This window comes from Panicum virgatum, chromosome 5N (assembly GCF_016808335.1).
Source record: "Panicum virgatum strain AP13 chromosome 5N, P.virgatum_v5, whole genome shotgun sequence".
Classification (NCBI taxonomy): domain Eukaryota; kingdom Viridiplantae; phylum Streptophyta; class Magnoliopsida; order Poales; family Poaceae; genus Panicum; species Panicum virgatum.
Genome location: NC_053149.1, coordinates 49,122,947 through 49,131,898, shown reverse-complemented (window position 1 = coordinate 49,131,898; position 8,952 = coordinate 49,122,947).

The window sequence follows — 8,952 nt, the reverse complement described above, 5'->3', positions numbered from 1 at the left end:
GTCTGCCGGGCCGCGCGTGCCCCGGGCCCCGCCTTCTCACGCGCGCCCCGCGTGAGTGCTCGCTCATTCGCTGTGCCGCGTGCGCACGCCTGACGGTCGTGTGCTTGCTGGTCCGCCTTGATGCGCGGCGCGGGCGCCGTCTCGGCTCAACCTCCGCTCCACTGCCAACGCCGGTGGCGGTCGACCGTCGATCCAGTGGTGTTCTCGGGCACGCGCGGGTCGCCCGAAACCCGAGCGGGCACGAGTTTGGGCGCAAAATCATACTCATGACGGGTTGCGGGTTTTTTAATGAACAAATTTTTTATTCATGGGTATGAATTTGGGATGGGTAAATCCAGCAGCTACACTCCATACCCCTAGGGGCAGATATAGGACTAGGGCAACTTAGGCCACGACCCTAGGCCCAAAAAATCTATTATACCCCCTGTAATTTTCTGCGGTCCAGTGAGAATTTATGTGGAGTGGCTCTAACCCTTTGGCTGGCTAATTCTTTCATAGTCCACCAGCGGCCCGCGGCCTGCACATGATCGTCCTGCAGCAGTGCAGCATAGGGCTGGTGTTGACGTTTTCTAGTCAACACATGAACGCGCTAGATTACATGGCGCGAGGAGGGGCTCCTTGCAGCGCCTCCTGCATGGAGCGGTCAGACCGGTCGCCGTGCAGAACGACGACGATCCGACGAACGCTCGCCCAGGAGGGACCCTATCGGGGCAAGCGCGCGTAGGGTTGCTCTAGGCTCGGCAGGCCAGCTAGGGCGTCCTCAAACGCCATGGAGACGAGAGAAGAACAACATATCGAGGTTGGAAAAGTGGGGTAACGAGGAAGAAAGGTAAAAATGATAAAGATAAATGTATTTGATTGAATGGATTGGATTGTATCCTCAATCGGCCGTGACGCTTTATATTTATAGGGTGGGGAAGACTTACCCCGTAAGAAATCATATTTACAGATCTAAATCTATAAAAATCTCTAGTTGTACTCGGACTCTGCATGGACCGGTCAAACCGGTCGGCTCCTGCCGGATTAGCTACAACATCACAAACCGGTCAGACCGCCTGGGATGACCGGTCAGACCGGTTGATCTGGTCTGCTGCCAATTTTGGTTGTCAACATAGCCCCTCTGTTTTTGGCAAAGCTTGCGTGCCAAATAACAATCTTCTGAACCAAAATTGTCTAAGGGCGATGATTAACAATGCATTGACCATTTTTTGTATTAAGGGCGATAAAATTTTATTGGCCATGACTTGTTTTTCTTCAAGTTAATGATGAGACAATCTGCTTCAGCCTCCAAACTTTCTTTGTGATTACTGATTTGGTTGGCTTGACCTCCACTTGTTGCTCCATCTGACTCTTGCTTGCGCATATGTTGCGGCCTTCTCTTTTGAGTGCGAGATAAGCCCAAGGGACACCACCTCAGCTGTAAATATGTTGAATCTTGCTTCGCACTCTTCTCATCCGCTTTGCTGCAATCAGTGTATTTTCTGACCAGATTATTGCTAGCAATAACCGGTCTTTGTGGTGAAGCATGGTTTGGATACACAATGGGATATTGAATATAATATGATTGCATATGCATCCTATTATAATTCATGGGCATATAAGAGTATGAAAACCAGTAATACCACAGAGTAATCGGTCCATTGGATGGCGTATAATTACCTTGACTTGGATGAGAATCCGATTGCTCCTGATGTTTCGATGAGGGCTTCGTATCCTTGACTTTGTTATCATCTCTTTTTATTTCCGGGCAATTCCCTCCTTATCGTACTTGGCCAAGAGCTCCTTGAAGCTCAGCCTCTTCTTATTCTTGGCTTCGGAGGAATTCCCAGGCTAACTGGATGCATTGGTGAGACCGGTCTTAGCACTGGTCAGACTGCTGTTGGGGCCAGTCAGACCAGTCGACTTGCTGTCGGCCTTCTTCTTTTTCTTGCTTTGCCCCCTAGCCGAACTTGATCGTTGTTCAGCCATATTATTTGATGCAGGGTTGCTATTGGGGACAATTTGATCAATAGAACTAGCCAATGTTTCTTCAACGGTCGGCTTTTTCTTTAATATGTATCAAATCTGAATTTTTGTTTAGTCGTCCATCTTTTTTGACACAGTAAACTTGTTTAATCACCTTGAGTTTCTTTTTCTGTTTAGACAAATCTTTCTGAACAAAATGGTCATCATTGGTAGGTGATGGTTCTCTAATCGCCGGTTCCTTATAGGTAACATAATTTGGGCACAAATATATAGGGAGAAACGACATACATGAATTATAATACCATGACGGATAAAAACAAGGCATGCTGTAATAAGATCCGCATGCATAGGTAGGTGACCTATGTGACGGAAACGACATTGAATTAGGAAAACTATTCTGTTGCCGATTCCGATCATAGAATTGCTGTCTTGGAGTAGATCTTGAGTGTTTTGGCCGACTAGCATCATTATTTGGTTGTTTGGATTTAGCCGGAAGATCTCCAAGAAAGGGCTTCGCCTTTTTCTTTTGATGCTTGTGACGACCTTTGGATTCAACGGTTTTTCAAACACCAATCTCGGGTTTTTTTGGGTTTAACCATCTTAGGTTTTGATTTATTTTGCAAAACCCTAGATGAGCCAGTTAGACATGTCTTGGAACCGGTCAGACCGGTTGCAGTGCAACCAGCATCTTTGCCTTTATTTTGTTGCCCCCCCGAGCATTGAAGTACTAGATTTAGTCTCTGTGCTCTTGCTAGCGGGTTTTGATTCGACAATTTCGATTTGAGACAGCTGAGAACATCAGGCAAATTTTTGCAAGGTTTATTAGCCGGCTTTTCAATAGCCGACTTTTGAATAACATGAATTGGATCTACACTCTTATTTCTATTGATTTGATTATCCACAAAATTAAGCAAACCACTTATGGCGCTAGCTATGGACTTACTGTGATTTGGTAGATCGTACATCCTCAACTCATTGATGACAGATATCTTCATCATGAAGACGCCTTGTTCCGTTACCCGATAACAATGAGGACGTAAAGTCTTCTTGAGTAGCCCTTCAGGTAATCCTTCAAGTGCCATCATATCACTGGAGTTAGATAGATCGGCCATGATAGCCAGATTCTCTTCCCCAGTAGAGTCGCCAATTTGTGTTGACGCCTTTTCAGGTCAACACTCGAACGCGCTAGATCGCGCGGCGCGAGGAGGGGCTCCTTGCAGTGCCTCCTGTGTGGAGCGGTCAGACCGGTCGCCGTGCAAAACAATGACGATCTGACGAACGCTCGCCCGGGAGGGATCCCGTCGGGGGCAAGCGCGTGTAGGGTTGCCCTAGGCTCGGCAGGCCAGCTAGGGTGTCCTCAAACGCCATGGAGACGAGAGAAGAACAATATGTCGAGGTCGGAAAAATAGGGTAACGAGGAAGAAAGGTAAAAACGATAAAGATAAATGTATTTGATTGGATCGATTGGGTTGTATCCTCAATCGGCCATGACCCTTTATATTTATAGGGTGGGGAAGACTTACCCCGCAAGAAATCCTATTTACAAATCTAAATCTATAAAAATCTGCATGGACCGGTCAGACCGGTCGGCTCCTGCCGGATGAGCTACAACATTACAAACCGATCAGAATGGTCTAATATATAATATATTTCCTCTAAAACACAAGCGACCTCGTGGTCTGATGGTAGGCTAGCAGCCTGTGAAGCCTACGGGCTGGGTTCGAATCCCACCAAAACCCCATTTTGCTTGAAATAAGTAGCGTCCAGCTCTTTCCACCCGTGCGCCCAGCTCATGCCCCGGTCTTTGGTAGTTTTCAGCCGGTTCTTTTCCCGGTTTTCTTTCGGTTTGCTCTAAAAATTGCCGATTCAATCGGTTTTATTCGGTCTGCTTGCATGTCCGATCAGGTTCCGTTTCTGTTGTCAACATCTGGGTGTTCAGGTTACCCAAAAATTTTGGGTTGGGTTTTTTGAGTTTTTAAAATTCCTGATTTTAGAAACTGCAACCCGAGATTCATTGAAAATAATCAGAACCTAACATTTTGGGTTCGGGTTCGCGTTTACCCGAACAACCCAAATTACCCAACTGATAGCAGTACCGCGGTGGCCCTCGGCGGTGGCCCTCGATGGTGCCGCGATGTCGGTAGGGTCAACGGTGAGGGTCCAGCCATGCGGGGACGCGTAGAGGTGGCTGCGGCGGTGGTGCGCGTCTGTGGCGGGGCAGGGCAAGTGGATGTCCATGTAGATTCGATCCTTGAGGGGGCAGAAGAAAAGCCTGGATCGATAGGGAGGGCGGGAGGAGGAGCCCCGACGGATGCAGCGGGGGTGCGGCCACGACATCCCCTGCCGTCGATTGGGAACAGTACCGCAGTGGCTGGTGGGCGACTGGGCGCGCGGCATCAATGTTAGATGGACAAAGATTTTGGATTGATTTATCGTCTCTTTTAGTTAGTCTTGGTTTTGTCGGTTGCTACCGCCAATGTCGAAAGAGTCTTCTAAGTTATGAAAATCATTAAGACAGAGTTGAAAAATAAGATGAGGAATGATTGGTTGAATCATCGGATGGCATGCTATATTGAACCAGATGTTTTTGCTCGCATTAAAGATGAAGGTATTTTACACCATTTTCAAGAATTGAAGACTCATTTGATAAAGTTGCCTCCACGTAGTGCAAGTGGTATGTTACATCCAATTATCATTTCCACTAATTAGTTGTATTTTTCATATTACTTGTCTAATTCCTTTGAAATGTTGATGTCGGTACCCCAGGACTGGGGTACCCCCTCTTGCTGTGTCTGGGCAAGGGTCTTGTAGTTATCCTTAACTACATCCAAACAGCCGGACCCCTGAGGTCCGGAGTCCTGTTCTCCCAGCAACGCTCCGGACCGTTCCACAGTTGGGAAAGGTCCGGAGACACCACGTGTCCCGGAAGAGGCAGGAACTCGTGTGCGAGCAGCCGAGGCTCCAGACCTCCCACGGAGACCGGACCCCCTGTATAATAACCGGACCCCTCACTAAGGGAAGAGATCGACGCCCCGCGTCGGGGTGGTCCGGAGCCGCCACGTGTCTGCAAGACATGGCCATTTGGGTTTCCATACCAACGTTCACCCACCATTGCATTTATTGCGGTAGGTGAACGTCTGCATTGATATAGCAGAAGCTGAGGCGTTTCATTGACCAGGGGATACTATTGATCGCGTATTACCAAGGCAGTGGAGCCGCTGGCGCCGCCCTATACTGCGTCTACCAGTCTACCGTAACAGATGGATACGACGGCTCAGCTTCGCCCATTATGACGCTGCATAATAGCCTCAGCAGGCCACGCCGCAAGCTACGCTACTCCAACGGGCGCCTAGCTAACGGGACAAGAAAAGATCCCCCTGAGTCAGAAGAGCAGCAGTGTGCATATCGGAGGAAAGATTCGCTACCACTGTAGCCACAGTCACGTTGGGCCCACCTGTCGGGGCACCAACGTCCTATGTATCCGCTCCCCCTTGATCTATAAAAGGGGGGGCGCCGCTAGAAAACCTCAGGCTGGGCAAGAGCCAAGGCCAGCAGAGGATAGGTTCATACACACCACCAAGAACAATACATCTCCCAGTGGACGTAGGGTATTACGCTCCGGCGGCCCGAACCACTCTAAATCGTGTGTTCTTGAGTCCTGGTCTCAGCGTAGATCCAGCCCCATCGCCTGGTACTTCCCCGAGTACTCCCTCACTGGGAATAGGCGGGTGCGTTCCGCCACCCGACTGTGGGTACCCCTAGAACCCCCACAACATTTTGGCGCCGTCCGTGGGGAGGAACAGGCGCTGACTGGATCTTCAGGCTTCTGGGGCCGTGTTCATCCTCTGCAACGATGAACAAGAAGATGAAGGAAGGCAGGGCGTCACCCACGCCGCATGCTGTGGCACTGGGGCGCCAGCGCCCTCGGTGCGACGGTGCACGGCAGCTGCGCCTGTGGTGCGTCGCCACTGCGACGCCTCAGAGCCGGCACGTTGGTGCGCGGGGGCGACGCCTATCGCATGCCGCCCCGCGCCATCCCGGTGTCGGCTCAAGGTTTTCTCTCAAGCAACGGCCACGCTTCCCCTACGGTGGCATGGTGTCGGCTCAAGGCTTTCTCTCAACATGGAGCCTGGAGCCGACGGCCATCCCGGAGGAAGTTGGCCGTGTCGTCGTGTCCGGCACCGCCTGAGGTTCTTGGTGCTGTTACAGACAGCACCAAGGACAAGCCGGCGAACGACCGCACCTCTCCGCGTTCCACGTCCGGTCCATCTGCTGCGCAAGGGCGTCTGGCTTCCATCGGCAGACGACGACGACGGCTGGGGGCCTCTCCCATTCAAAGCCAAAGAATTTGTCTCATGCCATCTAGGCATGTGACAGCTCTTAGGTACGGAGGGGTCCCCCGAGCTCCCGAGGTGATGCTGGATGATGCGGTTCAGGCACATCCAGGGCGCCTTCGCCTCCGAAGAAGAATACGCTGTATAGCATGCAGCCGTAGGTTACTCCTGAGAAAGGGCTAAGAGAGTTTCTCCTTTGTAATAACGTGGCGCCTACGTGTGTGTCCAGAGCGGTCAAGGCCAGACCTTGTAAACCCGACCTCTGGCCCTATCACACAAACAGGCAAAAAGCGGTCCGGAGCGGTGGAGGTCCGACCTCGTAATCCCGACCTCTGATGTATACCGTGATAACCACAATGATAAAGGAGATTTTCTTTCTTGACCTTATCTCGGCTCCACCCCGGTTACATTCATTCTTTCTGGTTGGCTGTTTTTTTCGGTTAACCATTTTTTCCTCCCAAACAGAGTCTTTACCTTTGTTGCTAACAATCCAAGTTAAGTTGCTGGCTTGTGGTCAGGAGAAGACACCCCTTCTAGCTGGAAGGCAGTCCGGACCCCTAAGGACCTGCTCTGGAGAAGTGGTATTTGTATCCTGGGGTAGAGAAGCTCCGCGTGGCTTAGCCTGGTAATGTACCCTAAGTTTACGTACTTCACTGCCCTGTTACAAGTACTCTAGTATCCAGGACTGCTGTCTTTAGAGGTCCCGGGCTCTCTTCTAGTATAAGGCTTTGCACCTTACTATGAGGTCCGGTAACATGCTTCATCGGATTGTCAGCAACGGTCGCTCCAAGTCCACTCCGGTGGCCCGCTCCGGCGGAGACCGCTCGCCACGGTCGCTCCAAGTCCACTCCGGTGGCCCGCTCCGGCGGAGACCGCTCGCCACGGTCGCTCCAAGTCCACTCCGGTGGCCCGCTCCGGCGGAGACCGCTCGCCACGGTCGCTCCAAGTCCACTCCGGTGGCCCGCTCCGGCGGAGACCGCTCGCCACGGTCGCTCCAAGTCCACTCCGGTGGCCCGCTCCGGCGGAGACCGCTCGCCACGGTCGCTCCAAGTCCACTCCGGTGGCCCGCTCCGGCGGAGACCGCTCGCCACGGTCGCTCCAAGTCCACTCCGGTGGCCCGCTCCGGCGGAGACCGCCACGGTCGCTCCAAGTCCACTCCGGTGGCCTGCTCCGGCGGAGACCGCTCGCCACGGTCGCTACAAGTCCACTCCGGTGGCCCGCTCCGGCGGAGACCGCTCGCCACGGTCGCTACAAGTCCACTCCGGTGGCCCGCTCTGGCGGAGACCGCTCGCCACGGTCGACAAGAGCCGGGTCCGGGAAGTGGTGCTTACTCCCTGAGCGATCCGAAGTCTGTGTAGCCGCTTAGCTTGGTTCCGTACCCTAAGCCTACACCTTCGTCGCCCAATGGAGAGCACTCTAGTACCTGAACCTGGCAACAGGCATACCGGCCTCAGGGGTCCGGGATGCCCGCTCTCTCCATGAGCACACCAACGCAATCAACTTGCGTAGGAACACATCACGATGGTGGCCCCACCTGCGGGTTCGTACCTCACCCGAGGTGGGCCCGGGGGCCACTGTCGGTACCCCAGGACTGGGGTACCCCCTCTTGCTGTGTCTGGGCAAGGGTCTTGTAGTTATCCTTAACTACATCCAAACAGCCGGACCCCTGAGGTCCGGAGTCCTGTTCTCCCAGCAACGCTCCGGACCGTTCCACAGTTGGGAAAGGTCCGGAGACACCACGTGTCCCGGAAGAGGCAGGAACTCGTGTGCGAGCAGCCGAGGCTCCGGACCTCCCACGGAGACCGGACCCCCGCGGGGTCCCGGACCCCCTGTATAATAACCGGACCCCTCACTAAGGGAAGAGATCGACGCCCCGCGTCGGGGTGGTCCGGAGCCGCCACGTGTCTGCAAGACATGGCCGTTTGGGTTTCCATACCAACGTTCACCCACCATTGCATTTATTGCGGTAGGTGAACGTCTGCATTGATATAGCAGAAGCTGAGGCGTTTCATTGACCAGGGGATACTATTGATCGCGTATTACCAAGGCAGTGGAGCCGCTGGCGCCGCCCATACTGCGTCTGCCAGTCTGCCGTAACAGATGGATACGACGGCTCAGCTTCGCCCATTATGACGCTGCATAATAGCCTCAGCAGGCCACGCCGCAAGCTACGCTACTCCAACGGGCGCCTAGCTGACGGGACAAGAAAAGACCCCCCTGAGTCAGAAGAGCAGCAGTGTGCATATCGGAGGAAAGATTCGCTACCACTGTAGCCACAGTCACATTGGGCCCACCTGTCGGGGCACCAACGTCCTATGTATCCGCTCCCCCTTGATCTATAAAAGGGGGGGCGCCGCTAGAAAACCTCAGGCTGGGCAAGAGCCAAGGCCAGCAGAGGATAGGTTCATACACACCACCAAGAACAATACATCTCCCAGTGGACGTAGGGTATTACGCTCCGGCGGCCCGAACCACTCTAAATCGTGTGTTCTTGAGTCCTGGTCTCAGCGTAGATCCAGCCCCATCGCCTGGTACTTCCCCGAGTACTCCCTCACTGGGAATAGGCGGGTGCGTTCCGCCACCCGGCTGTGGGTACCCCTAGAACCCCCACAACAGTTGAACTCTCTTGTATAGGCTCAGATTCACTTTCTTC